Below are 19,228 nucleotides of genomic sequence, written 5' to 3'. Positions count from 1 at the left end.
TCCAACAGATGGTGGCCCCTTGCTTGATAGAAAATGTTGCTATTGCTCTCCATTGATCAGACCAATGCAAATTACTTTTACATTTTCTTTATATTTAATTTAAATTGAATCATCTCACAGTGACTGCTTAGGTTATTTTCTGGGGCCATTTCAACCTTAAAATCTCCACTGGTTCCCTACATGGAATATGAAATAACATCAACTTGTATTGATTCAGTGACTCTTTACTGAAGAAATCCATCTGTTACCTACAGATACACCATTAAACAAAACATCACCAGTGAACAATGGAACTCTTCTATCATGCAATTATTAGGAAAGTCCATGATGTAAGTTTGCGCTTTTTCAACTAGCTGCCTCAGTCAACTCGTAAGCACAGTTTAGGAGTTACCACAAGCTGGCAAGCAGTCTCAATAAGCACACATGGAGGCAACCTGTTTGAAGTATTTAATAATATGGACATGGGTTATGCCCTGCTGTTGGCTTCTACATCAGAAAATAGTCCTAGGGCCTCTTAATTTGCTGGTATAGCCTTGGCCCACACATTTATTAGCATTGCCTAAAGAGAAACCAAATATTTCAAACTCATTTGGAATTATTACCACCACTTAAATATATTTAAACCTGGTTTTAAATGCATTTCTTCAATGTGCAATGGTCTGCCATTTTGTCATATCTTTAAAAGGCAAGACATTCAGTTAGACTCTTCTAACCTTGTTTGAATATACTGAAATCTAATTGTGAACATCACAGCTCACTTCACCTCTGTGATGAACAGACCCAGTCTCTGCATTCAAACACCTCTAAACTTTGGGCATTTTGCCCAGCTTTGCTGTTGGCACGGAGAGAATTATATTTTAGCATTACAGGGCTTCTTCCTATAACACCAAAACCATCAAATTCCTGGAAGATATCTTCTGTGCATAGAAAAGTGGGACTATAACAAGAACATAAACCGGCAAAAGGTGGTCAGAGACAGTGATCTTACGGAATTTGTGCAGATCATACAGTTTCAGAGGGGCAAAACCTTATCAACAGAGACACAGCAGCTCCAGCCACTATTGTTCAGACACACAAATTTGCATTGCCCCCTTGCTTGCACCACTGACTCCAGTGGGGACCACACGTGTACAGAGCTCAGCAGGATCAGAGACTGCTTGTTTCAGACTCTTCCATGACCACGACTGGCTCCTCTAGGTTCTCAGTAATTAATAAGTGATCACCATAACATGTTATGCATTCAAAAATCTTTCTTATACTGATATTTCTTTATTCTCCGAATAACATAAATGATGAATTTTTACTAAAGGTATTGCTTAGGTCACTGTTTTACACTTAACTCAGGCTGCATCTTTGTGCCCTTGCTTTCTCAACTACTCTCACTAATGCTCGGGAAAGGCCTGGGTTGATTTTCTTAACATTTTTATAGTACTGGGAGCGAAGAGGGAGGGGATAATGAGAAGGAAAGGGATCATTTATCAAGACAGAATTAAAAGCAAGACTTTAACAAAAATATATTTGGGTTAAGATTTTAAATGGCATTTGCCTGAATTGTCTGGGAACCAATTTCCATTCGCTCTAGCCTCCTGTGGCCAGAAGGTTTATACAATGCATTTTACACTGTGATTTTCCCCATATTATGAGGGGGTAGTTATTTCAGATTCTACTGTGCTTCCAGAGCTTCAAAGCTGAGTCTTAACCTTTCAATCTGCTTATTAATACTCATGTCATGGCTCCTGTTGAGAAAGAGGTTTAGTGTCACTGTCCTCAATCAGTGTCCTTTCATTCACTTTCATTAAAGAACCATGTTTTCCTGACAAAGGATAACAAATGGACGCTGTGGGTCCCTAATGTGCTTTTTGACTACAGAGCCTGTACCATTTGTCTGAAGCAATGGCAATTATTTGTCACTTTAATAGGAGTTGGCAAGGAGATCCAAAAACATATGACCATTATTCATCAATATGTATATCTTGTGCTTGCATTAATATTAGAATATCATTATTATTACCCTGACATTGTATGAGCTAGATGAAATTACATCATGTAAAAAATGTATTAAGCTATGTTCAGCTATATCCATACAGCAAGCAAAAGCAATTTAAAGACCTGTGGCAGCTCTGTGTTGAATGCAGCAATTCATTCTGATTAGCAGTAAAACCCCTTTACCTGTGTATTAATGAAATATATTTCAGTATCATTCTACTGTTAATTGGAAATAGCACAGTTCTGTGTTACTGTTGTTACCAGACATACACAACGATCTCATCCATTTTCTTTGTTCCTAAAATCTCATGATATTTAATACTCCAGGCATTTCTGGTACACGACATGATAAAACCCAGCCAATTTCTGTAAATTCTGGAGAATGGCATAGCCATACTTCTTCCATTTCTTCTAGGTGTTTTTGTTGCTACTGTTTGTGCTTAAGCTGTTGCACATTTCTTTAAACGAAGCTTGTATGCAGTACTTGAGTCCAGTGCTACGTTCATTATCATTTTTTCCTACAGAGGAGTAAGAGTTGTGCTTATGTCAGTGATGGTTGGATTTAGATCAAAAATTACTAGTTAAAGCCAGAGAGATATTCCAATTGTTCCTTGAGTTTGTGGAGCATGGGATTAAAAGTGGATGAAGAAAACATGCTAACAATGTTTAGTATTTTTCTTCTCATTCCCCTCCACCTGAAAAATAACATTACTCTATGAAAAAAGTGAGGTAGAAAAGCCTAGAAATAAAAGCTCTGTAATAAAATTCAAGGGCCGCAGGTTCCATTCAAGCAGGCTATTAGCCTTCATTGCAGAGTTAATTCAGGTTATTTCTCTCCTGAGAGTATGACTTGAGGCAGAAAGACCCCACCATGAAATATTTGAGTAGTGTCTTCATTTGGCTGGGATAGAGTTAATTGTCTTCTTAGCAGCTGGTGCAGTGCTCTGTTCTGGATTTGGTATGAGAATAATGTTGATAACACACTGATTTTAGCAGTTGCTGAGTAGTGTTTATACTAAATCAAGGACTTTTCAATTTCTCAGGCCCTGCCAGCAAGACGGCTGGAAAGGCAGAAGAAATTGGGAGGGGACATAGCCAGGACAGCTACACTGTCCAAAGGGCTATCCCATACCATGGGACATCATGCTCAGTATATAAACTGGGGCCAGTTGGCCAGGGCCTGCCAATCACTGCTGGGCATCGGTCAGTGGGTGGTGAGCAATTGTGTTGTACATCCCTCGTTTTCTTTTTTTCCCTTCCCTTTGGATTTCATTCCTCTCCCCTTCTTCCTCCTTTCATTATAACTGTTAATATTATTATTGTTGTTGCTTTATTTTATTTCAATTATTAAATTGTTCTTATCTCAACCTTCGAGTTTTACATTCCTTTTTTATTCTCTTCCCCATCTCTCTGGGTGGGAGAGGAAGTGAGCAAGCAGCTGCGTGGTACTTAGTTACCAGCTGGGGTTAAACCACAAGTAGTTATGTTTTCCCAGGTGACATACTTATCTTTGCTAACATTAAAAAGGCTTCAAAGCATACACTCCCTTGCACTTAGCAATGCAGCAAGTGCAACCATTTAAGCACACTTTCCTGGTGAATTGTTGGAAAATATAGTTCATAACTAAACAGCAACACCAAAACTTATCAGAGGTGATGGCAAAGGCACATGGCTTCAAAATACTCAAAATGAACAAAAATCAGTTTTGTATCACAAAGCCTTGGAATCCACATGATAGAGTAATTAGTTTAGTAGCTAATAAATTCTAGAAACTTGATTTTTCATCTGTTCCTGTTCTCAGTTGGAATAAGATACAAAGAGCATGATACTTACAAATTTACATGTGTGAGATTTTTTCAGGTCACTTAATTCCAAGTGTCTTGGTCTCTTCGTTCAGTAGATCTGGACTAATATCCACTAGGAACTTTTAAGGACATGGGACTCTTCCCTTTGTTTATTCTCCTTATCTTCCAATTAAAAACAAAAGCTACATTATTTTACCTCTCCAACTTGATTTGTTCATTAATTCCTATTTGTTCCAACTCTAGCACTGTATCAATTTTTTATCAGATATTTCTGTTAAAATTAGGTTACTCTAAAACATTTAAATCTATCCCACCAACCATGCACCTTAGTGTGCACTATGGACTTAGATTACTGTTCTAGGAAGGGTTTGACTTTGATCACTCGAGTGCTTTCTTAGTAGGCAGAAAAAGAGAGCTGTAAAATGCCTTTGAATTCCTTCATGGAACAACATAATGTGAAGCAATAGTTGTGTCAACTTAGGAGCAAGCATATATGACAGACAAAAGGGCATCAATTATGCAGGTGGAGGGATTTTTGCAGAATATCGCTTGGTGCAGTTGAGGCAAAAAGACCAAAGACATGAAGAGAAAGAATCAATAAATCAACAATATGTCCTGAACAACACTGGGATTATAGCACTAAAAAAAGCCCAGCAAGAGTTATGCCAAGTACTACCTGAAAGAGGCTTCTAATTCTTGTCATTTTGAGCATTCCTTGTAAATAAAAAGGATGATACCAAGACACCTGACTCCCTCAACAACTTCTAAAAGAAATATTTCATTGACCAATTGCTCAAGTCAAACAAGAGACATAGAAGGATTCTTTCCACTACTGTGTCTTCTTCACCTACATGTCAAGTAAGCAGTCCAGTCAGAGGGAGGGAGGAAGGTTTGGCCAGTGCAAAAACAAATGCAGCATCAGGACAGGAAGCAGCAGGAGCACTGAAGAGGTCAGCACTGTAACAATTACATAAAGCAGTGAGGAACAAGTGAAAAATAATCCAGACTGCACTTAAACATTGGTTTTTGTAAAGATGGTAGCAGAGGAATTCCACAAGCTTGTGAAACTTCATGTAGCATGAAGCCAGCACTGTCATTTTCCATTCTTCACAAGCATAGGAATGTTTCAGGTATTTCAGGTCCAAAGTATGTTTCTTGAGAAGTCAAATCAACAAAGTGACTAAGCTGCTCTAAAGCTGCAATGGATTTGACATAGAAAGAGAGTGGAAGCATAAAGATGGCCGTGAGCTACCCTGTTCCCATCCCAGAACATGGGGTACCAAGTCCTGCTCTGTAAAACATGAGAATTAAGTGAATAAGTACTGTTTAGTATCTTCATCAATGATAGAGAGAGCAGGATCAAGTGCACCCTCAGCAAGCTTGCAGATGACAGAGTGCTGCAGCTGACATACCTGAGGGATGGGTTGCCATCCAGAGGGGCCTTAGACAAGCTTAAGAATTGGGCCCATGTCAACCTCATGAGGTTCAACAAGGCCAAGTGCCAGGTCCTGCACCTGGGTTGGGGGAACCACGGGCATCAATATAGACTGGAGGATGAAGGTACTGAGAGCAGCCCTGCAGAGGAGGACTTGGAGGTGCTAGTGGATGAAAAGGTGGACATGAGCCAGCAACGTGCATTTGCAGCCCAGAAGGCCAAGTGGGCATCAGGTCAAGGAAAGGAATTATGTCCTTCTACTCTGCTCTGGTGAGACCCCACCTGCAGTGCTGCATCCAGCTCCGGAGCCCTCAGCACAGGAAAGACATGGACCTGCTGGAGCAGGCCCAGGGGAGGGCCACAAATATGATCAGAGGGATGAAACACCTCTCCTGTCAAGACAGGATGGGAGAATTGGGGTTATTCAGCCTGGAGAAGAAAACACTCCAGGGAGACCTTATTGCAGCCTTTCAGTACTTAAAGGGGGGTTATAAGAAAGATAACAGACTTTAGTAGGGCCTGTTGCAATAGGACAGGAGGTAATATATTTAAACTAAAAGAGGGCAGATTCAGACTAGGTATGAGGAAGAAACTTTTTAAACAATGAGGGTGGTGAAACACTGGCGCTTGACCAGAGAGGTGGTAGATGCCCCATCCCTAGAAATATTCAAGGCAAGGTTGGACAGAGCTCTGAACAATCTGATTTAGTTGAAGATGTCCCTGCTCACTGCATGACCTGTGTAGAGGAAAGAAGGCAATGGGTTGATTAGCATTGATAGTATGCAGCTGTGGCTTTCTTGTTATACTTTATACTTCTTTTTTCAAATATATCTATAAGCATTATTAACATAGAATTTTCTTCTTCTGCACCCACATCAATTAGTCCCCACCCATGCTGGGCACCAAAAGTTGCCATTTGAGTTAAGATGAACAACTCATATTGATTAGTTGTCAACAGCTCACCTCTCAGTGTCTGTTATGGGTCACAGGTTCTCCCACTTGTCTCAGCTACACTGGGTACCAATTGTAGTCAGAGTCCAACTCAGTTTGCCTCACACAGGGCACCAGTTATTGCAGCACAAACAAACTAATAGGCTGCAATAAGGCTTTTACCATCAGTCAGATTCTACTGTCCATGCTGTTTCTTCCTTCCCCCAGAAGCCAAACCACACAACCACTCTCCCACCCACCCCACACTCCTCAGTGCTATTTAAATACTTAGCTGGAACAAGCTACAGCTGCACATCATCCATGTCAACCAACCCACTGCCTTCGAGGCAAGGCCACAGCTGCATGTTATCAATGCTAATCAACCCACTGCCTTCATTCATCTACAGACCTTTAAAGGCCCCTTCCAACCCAAACTTCTATGATTCTATAACCAACAAAATAATAAAGCACTTGGAGAGTTTGATCAAAGAGAAAGAATCCAAAGCTTAGCTACATGAGATGGTTTTCTGAGGAACAATGAGGTCTGGATATAGCAAGCTATGGTTAGAAGTTTTATATCTGCCCAGAGTGGGCTTGCTAAGGTGTACTTTTAATAGCACTTTGGATTGACTTTCTTTTTCCTGTTTTTTTGGATGCAAAATCAGTAAGTATGGGATGGCCAAAGTAGCTGCATCAATGCTTGGATATTGCTTGGAGTGTTTAACAAACATGCCTTTTCAGTGTTTTCTCAAGGGTATATATTATGGTAAGAGCAGAATATTTCTTCAGTCTTCTAAGAGCATGAATGGGAACAAAGAAAAATGGGAAATACAGCACAATTAAGATCATCACCCTTAAATAAGAACAGCTACACTACAAAGCACTGAAGGAAATCATACTGTCTGAATAACTTTAATATGTACATATATCTGGCACTTGTGAATCTTTAAGATTCAGGTTATTTATCTTTCCAGTTTTTAGTAAACAAAATAGAGCTGGAATAAGCTGCAAGAAACCACTTAGTTGGTGCAAAATGGTTTGTGGAAAACCAGAATAGCATCCGAAATAGCAAATCACCTGCTGGTGCTATACAGACAGATGATTTCCTAAAAATAACCTTTAAAAAAAAGTAAAACCTGCAGCCTTCATTAGTTTCCTCACCCGTCTTACCAGTGGGAACCTCACTACCAGACCTATTCGCGCAGGAGTGGGGGAGGCACATGACAGAGTAAATGTCTTGAAGTGAGTGCTGGTGACAGAAGCTAGGACTGCAACTGAAAGAAATGTACATTAAATATGGCATAGTAAAATGAATCTCATATAAGCTTTATGTCTTTTTAGGATTTCACTTTTGTGTAACAGCTCAGAAAACAGCAACATTTTTCTCTTGTGATTCATAGGGGAGAACCCACAGGAATACTGTGCACATGGTCTGAAAAATCAGACTTTGCGACCACAAAACTTTGAAAGATATGCATAAGAGTTCCTCAGGATAGTCTAGAATCATAGAATCATTTAGGTTAGAAAAGACTTTGGGGATTATCGTGTCCGACTGTTAACCCAGCACTGCCAAGTCCACCACTAAACTGTATCCCTAAGTGCCACATCTACTCATCTTTTAAACACATCCAGGATGGTGACTCAGTCACTTCCCTGGGCAGCCTGTTCCACTGCTTGACCACCCTTTCAGTGAAGAAATGCTTCCTACAATCTAAACCTCCCCTGGCACAAATGGAGGCCATTTCCTCTTGTCTTGTCACTTGTTCTCTGGAAGAAGACACCCAACCCCACCTCACCACAATCTCCTTTCAGGCAGTTGTAGGGAGCAATAAGCTCTCCCCTGAGCTTCCCTTGCTCCAGACTAAACAACCCCAGTTCCCTCAGCCACTCCTCATAAGCCTTGTGCTCCAGGCCCTTCACCAGCTTCGTTGCCCTTCTCTGGACACGCTACAGCACCCCAAGGTCCCCTCTGAAGTGAGGGGCCCAAAACTGAACACAGTGTTCAAGGTGCAGCCTCAACAGTGCTGAGTACAGGGGGACAGTCACTTCCCCGGCCCTGCTGGCCTCACTCTTCCTGACACCAGCCAGGATGCTGCTGGCTTCCTGGCCACCTGGGCACACTGCTGGCTCATGTGCTGTCAACCGTCAACCAGCACCCCCAAGTCATTTCCCACCAGGCACTTCCCAGCCACCCTTCCCCAGCCCGTAGCGCTGCGTGGGGCTGTTGTGTCCCCAGTGCAGGACCTGGCACTTCTCCTACAACTGGCCTCGGCCACAGGCCCGGCCTGCCCAGACCCCCCTGCAGAGCCTCCTGCCCTCAGGCGGATCAACGCTCCCCCCGCTTGGTGTCCTCTGCAAACTGGCTGAGGGGGCACTCGATCCCCTCAACCAGATTGTCAATAAAGTTATTAAACAGAACTGGCCCCAATACTGAGCCCTGCGGGACACCACTTGTGACCAGCCACCAGCTGGATATAACACCATTCACCACCACCCTTTGGGCTCAGCTGTCCAGCCAGGTTTTAACCCAGCGCAGAGCACACCCATCCAAGCCTTGAGCAGCCAGTTTCTCCAGGAGAATGCTGTGGGAGATGGTGTCAAAGGCTTTACTAAGGTCCAGGCAGACAACATTCACAGCCTTCCCCTCACCCATTAGGTGGGTCCATCTTGTTGTAGGAGATCAGGTTTGTCAAGCAGGACCTGCCTTTCATAACCACACACTGGCTGGGCCTGATCCCCCAGTTGTCCTGCCTGTGCCACACGATGGTGCTCAGGCTGATCTGCTCCATAACCTTCCCCTGCATCGAGGTCAGGCTGCCAAGCCTGTAGTTCCCTGGGTCCTCCTTCCTGCCCTTCTTGTAGCTGGGCATCACACTGGCCTCCAGTCTTCTGGGACCTCTCTAATTTGCCATGACTCTTGATAAATGATGGAAAGTGGCTTGGTGAGTTCCTCTGCCAGCTCCTTCAGTACCCTTGGGTAGATCCCATCCGGCCCCATAGACTTGTGCATGTCTAAGTGGAGCAGCAGGTCACTAATCATTTCCTCCTTGACTGTGGGGACTTCATTCTGCTCCTCCTTGTCCCTGTTTTCCAGCTCAGGAGGCTGAGTACCTGGACGGTAACTGGTCTTACTGTTAAAGACTGAGGCAAAGAAAGTATTAAGCACCTCTGCCTCTTCATCATCCTTTGTGGCAATATTCCTCACCATATCCAATAAATGCTGAAGATTATCCTTGGCTCTCCTTTGGTTTTTAACATATTTGTAAAAACATTTTTTGTTATACTTTATGGCAGTGGCCAGCCTGAGTTCTAGCTGGGTTTTTGTCTCCCTAATCTTTGCCCTGCATAACCTTGTGACATCCTTATAGTACTCCTGAGTTGACTGCTCCCTCTTCCAACTCTCCTTTTCTCCCTGAGTTCCAGCCAAAGCTCTGTTCAGTCAGGCTTTTGGCATATGGGGATGGCCTGCTCCTGCACCTTTAAGACTGCATTCTTGAAGGATGTCCAGCTCCCTGGACCCCTTGGCCCTTCAGAACTGTCTCCCAAGAGACTGTGTCAACAAGGCTCTGAAACAGGCCAAAGCTGGCCCTCTGGAATGCCAAGGTAGTGGGTCCACTGACTCCTTCTTACTTCTTTGGCAATCGAACATGTAGCCATTTTCTGGTAAACTCTCTGGGACAATGATTGTCTTCCATATTGTGCCCAGAATACTGAAACTTTCATCCCCTTTTCAGGTCCCCAAGCAGTGTAACTGGGGGAAAAAAAAAGAAAAAAAAAAAAAAAGGGAAAGGGTATTATCTTGCACTTTTTAAAGCTGCAAATGATGAATATTATATTTTTGTTGCTGCTTTTTTCTTCCTGTGAAAGCAAATATTTATCTTGAGCAGTCAACTAACACATAATAGAAACAGGGCATCCCACACAGTGCAGTGCTGCACCAAGAACTTCTTCAAACTCCCTTCTCAAAGGATATTTATTGTCCTTGACCTTGACTGTCCTTTGGGAAACAGAGAAAATTCAATCTTAGCTTTCCAAAGCAGTAGCAAAAGCTAATCAAACTCACTTTCACTTACATTTCCAGCATGTGTATTGCCTTCTGATGAAGACTTCTGCCCACTGAGAGCTTAATCCAAATCTAAGGCATTCCCACAGGGGCTCTAGGTATGCTGACACCGTAAGTAACTCCATGTCAACTTCAACAAATTTTTAGCTAATCGGGGGTCCTCCAGATTTTATCTTCAGCATCCCAGTTATATTTTAATGTGGAGAGCCTGGCATTTTATATTAAATTTTGGACAGTAAAGAAATATTAAATTCATTTGGCTTAAAAAAAATTTTAAATAGGAAAGGTGCTTTTCATCCCATTCTAGCTTCTTTTTAAATAGAAACACTGTGGATAGCATTGCTTATATAGCTTGACAGTGACTTATGTATGAATGGACACATGGACAATATTTGCACCAGATTAAACCTCAATAAAAATAGTCTCAGAAACCTCTGGAGGATATCCTCAAATGTGGAAGAAAAGAGCATTCTAAGGAGCAACTGATGGTGCTTGTGATGAGGTGTAGCTTGTTTTCTACTCAGCAGACAGTCACTAACATCCAGTGCTACTAAACTCTGTGAATAAAATACACTTTGGGTGAGCTTTCTCATCTATTCAACATTTCACCTCTTCCCTGCAACTCATCTCAAAAATTTCTTTGGCAAAGGGGACAAAAATGTAGCTCGTAAAAAGCTGAAGGTAAAACCATACAATATTCCAATCATTCATTAAGTCATACATGCACAGAGAACTGCAGTTTTACAAGAAGATGCTTATAATGTTTCCTGTATGATTTAGAATTTTATAGTTCTAAAAATGATCTACTGACACACAAAATCTAGATTAGAATGTCAGTTTTGGTTTATCACAGTAGAAATCTATTACCCAAAAAAACCCTCCACAATCTCTGGGGAAGAGAGACAATGGCAGAACTTCCAGAAGTGGTTACAAGAAAACAAAGCACAGTTTTAGTGATTAGGCAAGCAAGAAATAAGTAAAAGATTTGCTTGCTTTAAAACTGGAGAGCTCAGTCCCACTGCAGAGATTGGGGTAAAGCTAAGCTCTGTAAAGGTTTGTGCTTGTGGTCTCTGAGTATTTCAGTACTCTTGTATTCAAATAAGGAAAGTTTGACAGCTCAAGGGAAAACAACGTAAGCTCATTTTCTTAAATGGGTACACCTCACCAGCAGATGCAAACAGTTCTCAAAAATGGATGAGTTCTTATTGAAAATGGACAATAATTATTCCAAATTAGGACATAATCTAATTAAAGGAAGTTATATTTGAGAACATGATGTAAATAAAAAAGTAATTTAATCAAAATAAAAAAATAAAGTTTGGTTTCAAGGTCAGAACACAAAAGTCATACTACAAATTTTACTTTGCCTCATTGCTTAAATAATTCCTATTCTAAACATATAATATTTGTTTTTCAGCATACTTTGCCGTTCTGTTTGTTAACCATTATCTTTCATGGGCTTGAGTGAATGAACTGCATTGAACTGACCCCTCACATAGGATCCTGCAGAAAAAATGGAAAGAACAGTCTGTCTGGATCCCTGTTGATCCTTCTGGGTGAAATACTGAGTCTGCTGGAATTGCCAGGAATATGGTTATGTATTTAGTAAAATTTTCTCGTAAACATTATGGTTTTTTCTTTAATGAATTAGTTGTATAAAGGAAAAGATGGCACAGCAACAACACACGCTGAACTCTATCATTGGCTTGCATGATACAAACATAAGTGGATTGAATACATCTCACATTTATAAGATCAAGATATTTGAGGTATAAAAATCAAGATAGTGCTCTTAAAAATGAAACATTACAGTCGCATAATGTTTTGAAGGAAAAAGCTTTCAATAAAACATATTTACATCTAACTGACCCATACCCAAAAGTATTCTCATAAATATTTTGCAGTCAAGCAAGATAAAGCTACTTTAAAGAGGAACTGTCAATAATTTCTAAAATAGAACATAAAAATAACTAAGGTGTCCTTTTGATCCTTGTGAGTATACTTTATTTGTCCTTGAAAAAAATATATCCAATGTACCTTTCAAAATGATTTATTATGTGTTATTGTTACAGTGTTCAATATTGTTCAATACTGAACTACTGTACTGATTACCACTCTCCCAGTCTGCTTTAGTTCTATCATGTGCTTTTATTTACCACCTGAGGCAAAAACATTTTAATTGGTTTAGGGAAGCTTGAACTCTCTTTTATCAATGACATATTTCATCAAAACAGAATGAAGCCAGGAGCTGTACGTACTCTCCCAGTGTTGAAAAACAATGGTTTTGTTTGAGAACTTAAGTTTGGCAATGGATCTCTGCAGTGTAAATTACTTAATCATTTAATAGCGATAGCAGAACATCTTGGTTTTTTCTTCTTTTTTTTAATAGTAAGAAAACTTATAAATAGATTGCATTAACTTCTCCATAGTTTAACTTTATCCTAGACAAATACATTCTGCAAACTGTCCCTAAAGCCTGTATTGTATATCGACCAAAGTTCTAGAGTATAACATTACACAGTTTATAGTTCTGCATGTGACAAAACTAAATCATCTACCTTCTCCTGATTAAAGAAGTTTCTGTTCAAATTATCTTTATACAAAACAGAGAACTGTAGTCATACTTGAAATAAGTCACAGTGTTTGCAGTGATTTAAAAAAAATAATCAAGCTGTCCAGATCAAAAATGCACTTTTAAAAAAGCATATGACTTTCTTAGGGAAGATATCATATGAATTGTGAACAACAAAAAACAGTTGCCTTTCTATTTTATTAAAAGTGCTTATCTGACTAGGCCAGGACCCCGCTGTGAGAATCATATTTTTAAAAAGTTATTTAAAATAAAAATATATGTATAACTACAATATAGTAGTTAAACTTAATTGCAAAACAAGGAATACATTAGTCTTTTATATCAGTATTTTCAACTATAATCATAAAATTTAACATTGAAATATAATAAGAATTATATAACAAATTTTTTTTCATGAACAACAGAATTGATGAACCCTTTTCTCCTAGCAGGTTACCTATTACACCCCTAAAATAAGCTGCCTGCTACAGCTTATGCTTATTTGGGCAAAAGGTGCAGCGGCTGGCTGGCATCACACACGGTGACCAACTAGCCAGTTTCTGTTTCTGCACGTGTAGCAGTTCCACGTGTACTTATGCATGTAAATTCTCTTTGTCTTTTCGTCAGTGAAGGAAATCTCTATTCAAATAGCAGTTTTCACAAAACTTCTCAAAATTCATGACCTTTAAAACCTCAGATCCACCCTGAATGTATTGTTTGAAATTCATTTCCAGGATTCAAAATTTTTTAGGGATAGTTGGAAAGAAAGACGTGCAGACAGATCAAAAGAATAATTGCATATATTTTGTTTGTTTAGGAATTCAAGTGAAACAAAAGCGATAAAAAGAGACACCTATGATCTTTACCTTTTTGGCTTGCACAACAGTACCTTATGGCATGTTGGAGACCCTTCAGTGTCACCAGCAGTCACTGGAAAAGACTTCTGCTTCCCCTGACACTTGTGGTTCTTGCTCTCTGCCTGTTCGCTGCAGGGGGAACAAAAGGAACATGTCTGCAAACTTTAGGCACTGTGGAGGATGTGCTGGGTACATAGGGCACTTGTTGATATGTCAAATGGCTGTGCTTCACAGATTCTTTAGAGGCTTGGGTAAGGAATGCTCTGTTAACCTTAAATCATGCTTAAGACAGGTTGAAAAATGTGCAAAACATGTCTTGTGACGTCCAGAACAAATAATACAGTTAAAAACATTTACAGAATACAACATAACTATTTGTATTGGGTTTGCATGGGAAGACTGGGGGGGTGGGGAGTGGGTGTAGAGGGTGTGTGCTACAGGGGTGGTTTCTGTGAGAAGCTGCTGGAAGATTCCACTACGTCCAATAGAGCCAATCCCAGACAGCTCCAAGACGGACCCACTGCTGGCCAAGGCCAAGCCCATCAGTGATGGTGGTAGAGTCTCTTTGATCACATATTTAAGGAGGGGGGAAAAGTTACTGTGCAACAGCAATTGCAGCAAAAGAGAGGAGTAACAATATGTGAGAGCAACAACTCTGCAGACACCAGGTCAGTGCAGAAGGAGGCAGGAGGAGCTCCAGAAGCTGGAGCAGAGATTCCCTGGCAGCCCCTGGTGAAGCCCACGGTGAGGCAGGCTGTGCCCCTCAGCCCAGGGAGGTCCATGGTGGAGCAGGTATCACCTGCAGCCCGTGGAGGACCCCACGCTGGAGCAGGTGGATGCCTAAAGGAGGCTGTGACCTCTGGGAAGCCCGTGCTGGAGCAGGTTTGCTGGCAGGGCCTGTGACCCTGCAGGGGACCCATGCTGGAGCAGCCAGTTCCTGAAAGACTGCAGCCTGTGGAAGGGACCCACGCTGGAAGAGTTCATGAACTTCAGCTCATGGGAAGGATTCACATTGGAGAAATTAATGAAGAACTGTCTCCCATGGGAGGGACCCCACACTGAAGCAGGGGGAAGAGTGTGAGGAGGAAGGAGCAGCAGAGACAGCTGTGATGAACTGACCGTAACCCCCATTCCTCCTTCCCCTGCACCACCTGGGGGGAGGAGGCAGAGAAATTGAGAGTGAAGTTGAGCCTGGGAAGAAGGGAGGGGTGAGGGGAAGGTGTTCTTAAGTTTTGATTTTTAGTTCCCATTATACTACTTTGATTTGAATAGTAATAAATTAAACTCATTTCCCTAAGCTGAGTCTGTTTCGCCCATGACAGTAACTGCTGAGTGATCTCCCTGTCCTTATCTCAACCCACAAGCCTTCCATTGTATTTTCTCTCCCTGACCAGTTGAGGAGGGAAGTGACAGAGTGGCTTTGGTGGGCACCTGGTGTTCAGCCAGGGTCAGCCCACAGCACTACCTTTACTTTACATACAATTAGTTTACCTTTACACTAGTAACCTATTTTTCTCCTAACAAGTTGCTAATGAGGCTTTCAGGTTTCGTGCATTTCTTTCCCCGATTTTGGAGGTATCTTAAGTCTTACAGCTATTTTCTTCTTTGATGGAATCGGTCTCTTTTGACCAACGTAATTCTATTCTCTCCTTCAATGTGAAAAAATGTTGCTACATTTACATTAGAATAAAGGGGTGGGATTTTTTTTCCTTTTCACAATTACATAACTGTTTCTCTTACACCTAGTAAAGAATTTAGAAAAATGAGGTGTAATGAGGAATGTATTTTTCAGTGAACCGTATACTTTTCATTAGTTTTTGCATTAGAAACATACATGATACAAATATATAAAGAAGCTAGTGTTGTGTAGGTTATTGCTTTCTCCAGCTTAAAACCAGATATTGGCAGTTATTAACAATTTCAGGGTGATTATGTGTCTTGGGTGATTGATCTTCAGGCTTTTCCTTTTACCATAACAGTACGGCTTTGAGAAGCTTTTGGATGCTGTAGTTGGAGCTGAAGTTATCATGCAAGCAATTATTTCGGTAAAGCTTCTCAGTTAGCTTAAGATGCGAAATAAAGCAGATCTCTCATTGTTTGGCTGTTGATGTTTCTGAAGAAGCATTTGTATCCAAAACTTCCATAGATGAAGACAGCATTCAACACTGGGAATCCTTGCTGACTTACTGGGAAAGGGATTTATATTTCAAAAAGCCAAGCAGAGTTTCTATCACCTTCGGTCTTCCAGGTGAGCTGCTGGAGGAGCATCTGGCAAGTTTCTGCCAGATTCTTAAGATGTCACAAGGTTGAAGGTCTGGCAGTGGCATTCCTGCCGAGTTTCATACTAACAGAAATTTGGACAAGCATTGAAAAGAACTTGTATGATGTCCTTGACATTCAACATCAAAACATTTCCAACATCACCTTAAACAAGCTTTTTATACCATTTATTCTGAAACAGGAAAAAGACTGTCTTCTATCTAGGGAAATACTACTGGTATTTGTGTGACTGTTATAAAAAGTGAATATATAGGACTTAATTTAAAAATTCCCCCCAAGTGATAACTGTTTTGCTTTGATTCTCGAAAAATACTCTACAACACAGTTTTGTTGACAAGTCATAGGTAAGTACAGAAAAATGGCAGCCCTTCAAAACCGTTTGTTGAAAATCTATCCAGCTTTGGGCCTCTCTCAGTTTAAGATTCTGATTACACAGACTGGCACTACTGTATTTCTTTAGAATATAGTTAGATATAAGATGATAATGTATTTTTCACACTTGTGAAAACCTTACTGGCAATAGAGTTAGCAAGGTGTTTACTGAAAATGCTTTTTAAATGTTTTTTAAATTTTACTTGAAAAATACTCCAAAAACATACTGCAGGAGATGATATTTCCAGACCTGACCTAATTTGCAACAAATCAATAACAAATTTTTGCACTGAATCCTAATTCCGTTCAGTATTCTAAAAGATTAATTTTGACACATCAAAATGTAAGAGTCAAGCTGGAAAATCAAATACTGCAGACCATGCCTATTAAGAAGCTCAAAGAGAGTTAAAGACCAGTTATAGCAAGACCTATAGGCAAAGAGCAAGGTAGCTATAACATCTGGCAGTATGAGAAACATTTGGCACATTATTATGTCATAGTCTTTACCTACACAAACCCAGTTCAAAGGAGTACATTGCAAAAAAATGCTTTGTAGTTTCCTGTAAGGCCTGCTTGATCTTGCATAAAACAACAATGCATGGAAACTAAACTAGGTCCCATGATTTACAATGTTTTTTCTATGTTATTTATTACAATGAATAGCTTTAGATATATAGCGTATATATTTTATATTCATCTCTGGATTGTTTTGAGTTAGCACATTATTTCTTAAATTCCATTCCCTTTCTTTCCTTTTGTTTATTGGGTGCAATAAATTCTTACTGTTTCCTTTTCTTCATTTTACAAGGTAAAAACTGTACTTTATGCCTCATCTTATGGGTATAAAAATGGAAGTTGATGGAGTACACTGTTATGATTTATACATCTTCACCCAGAACTGTCTGTATTTAATCCCATAGTGAGGCTATAATGTCTCTATAACATTTATTTCTGGATAAAATTATTTGATACAAGAAATATATAAACATGGGGAGGGGGGAATAATACAAGAGAGAAAACAAAGGCTAGAAGCAGATCAATTATCAATGTGCAACAGCCAACCTATTTGAAATCAGACTTTAGACTTGAATATACATTGCACACTGGTTTTGTCTTGGTGCTGTTCCTCTCTGGAGCCTTAGTCTGAGGGAACAAAGATGACCTGTAACAGATTACCACCTACATACAAACCTTTCTTTCTTAAGCTTTCAAATACTGGACTGTCAGAGGGGGAAATCTCAAAGCCTATTAATTTTCTAGCTAGTAATGGGGTAGGAAGGCACCAAGAGACTTCAATTCAAGTATGAAACTGCTAAGCTGTTAATCAAAGCACTCAATATATATATTACACTATCTCTGTACACAGTTGCTGATCCAAGACAGTTTAGCTTCAGTAAAATGACTTTACATCTCCACTGAAGATGAGCCCTCAAAAAATACTAATAAACTTCTCCCAGCAGCAGGAATACACAGAACCATAATAATAATTAATACAATTACCCTGGGAATCAGAAGTTACATAAAATCCCTCCAGTTAGATCAGGAGGAGCAAAAAATTTAGGTTTCATATGGATCGCCATCAGTATGTGCAAACAATTAAATGATGTGATTAACTGCAACAAGAAAGTGAATGCAATTCCCAGGAAGTTCTCATGAGAGAAAAGAAGATATAAAATGAAATATCAAGAAGACACAGAGAAGGTGGAATAAATATAATACTGTTCACGCACTTCTAAGACTCAAGTAACATACTATACAAATGAAAATCTATAAGTAATTTCTTCTTTAACTTTAATTGTTTCAGCTTTATATTGTCCTCTGTAAAACCTAAGTTCATTCACCTGTACCTTCTACTTCAAAAATATGAATAGAGATCAGTCTCTCTTACTGGCATTAGCCTATATGCATTCAATGAGTACGGTGTAATGAATCCCTTAGAATCGTGTCAGCTGGAAGGAACCACTGGCCCCCTACTCAGTGTAGGTCCATTTAGATTGAGCTGTTGAAGGCAGAATGAAACCAGTCAGGTTTCATGTATCTCCATGGATGGAGATTCCACAACCTATCCAGGTGACCTGTTCCAGTGTTTGACCACGCTCAGGGCAAAAGGTTTTCCCCTTGCACTGGGATGGAGTTTCCCATGTTCTAACTTCTGATCACAGCCTCTTGACCTTCCACTGTGCTCCTCTGAGAAGAGTCTAGCTCTGTCTTCTCTATATCCCCCTGTTAGGCAGTCACATGCAGCAGTACGATTGTTCCCATTGCATTAGCCGTAGTACGAAACAAACAGCACTCTCAGACTCTTCTTGTACATCATGTGCTCCAGCCCCCTAAGCATCTCCACTTGCTCCACTATGACAGTGTCTTTTCTGTACTGAGGAGGCCAAACTGGGCACAGCACTAGAGACATGGTTTCACAAGTGCCAGATAAGAGGGAAAGAGCCCTCTACCTGCTTGCTATCCTCCTCCTAATGTAGCCCACAATGCAGCTGGCCTTCTTTGCCAGAAGGGCACACTGATGACTTGTGCAAATCACTGTCCATGAGGACCTTGGGTCCTTTTCTACAAAGCTGCTTCCTAGCCACCCAGTGCGGCCCTGTGCTGTCATGTAGGTTTATTCCACCCCAGATGTAGGACTTTGCATTTGCCTTTGGTGAATTTCATGAAGTTCCTGACAGCCCATTTCTGGAGCCTGACAAAGTCCCTCAAACAGCAGCCCTGCCCTCCAGTGACCACATTTCCCAATTCACATAATCTGCAAACTTGCAAAGGATGCTGTCTATCCAGTCATCCAAGTTGTTACTGAAAACAAGCATGGCTGGCATCCATCCCTGAGGCACTCATAACCAGCTGCCGGGTGAGTTTTGTACCATTGACCACCACACTTAGAGCTCAGTGGTTGAGATAATTTTCCTTACTATTTTTGCA

At 40.6% G+C, this 19,228-nt stretch overlaps 1 long non-coding RNA gene across 1 annotated transcript in view; it reads right to left on the bottom strand.

Moving 5' to 3' along the window:
* LOC129784494 (uncharacterized) overlaps positions 1-19,228 on the bottom strand; it is a 62,348-nt gene that overhangs the window by 25,877 nt on the left and 17,243 nt on the right. The window contains exon 2 of the long non-coding RNA XR_008747288.1: positions 13,658-13,777. This is a non-coding gene — a long non-coding RNA (uncharacterized LOC129784494). The remainder of the gene's footprint in view (positions 1-13,657; positions 13,778-19,228) is intronic.

Source organism: Falco peregrinus, chromosome 5 (assembly GCF_023634155.1).
Source record: "Falco peregrinus isolate bFalPer1 chromosome 5, bFalPer1.pri, whole genome shotgun sequence".
NCBI lineage: Eukaryota > Metazoa > Chordata > Aves > Falconiformes > Falconidae > Falco > Falco peregrinus.
Note: the sequence above shows the minus strand (reverse complement) of the source record. Positions and strands in the feature narration are given on the sequence as shown.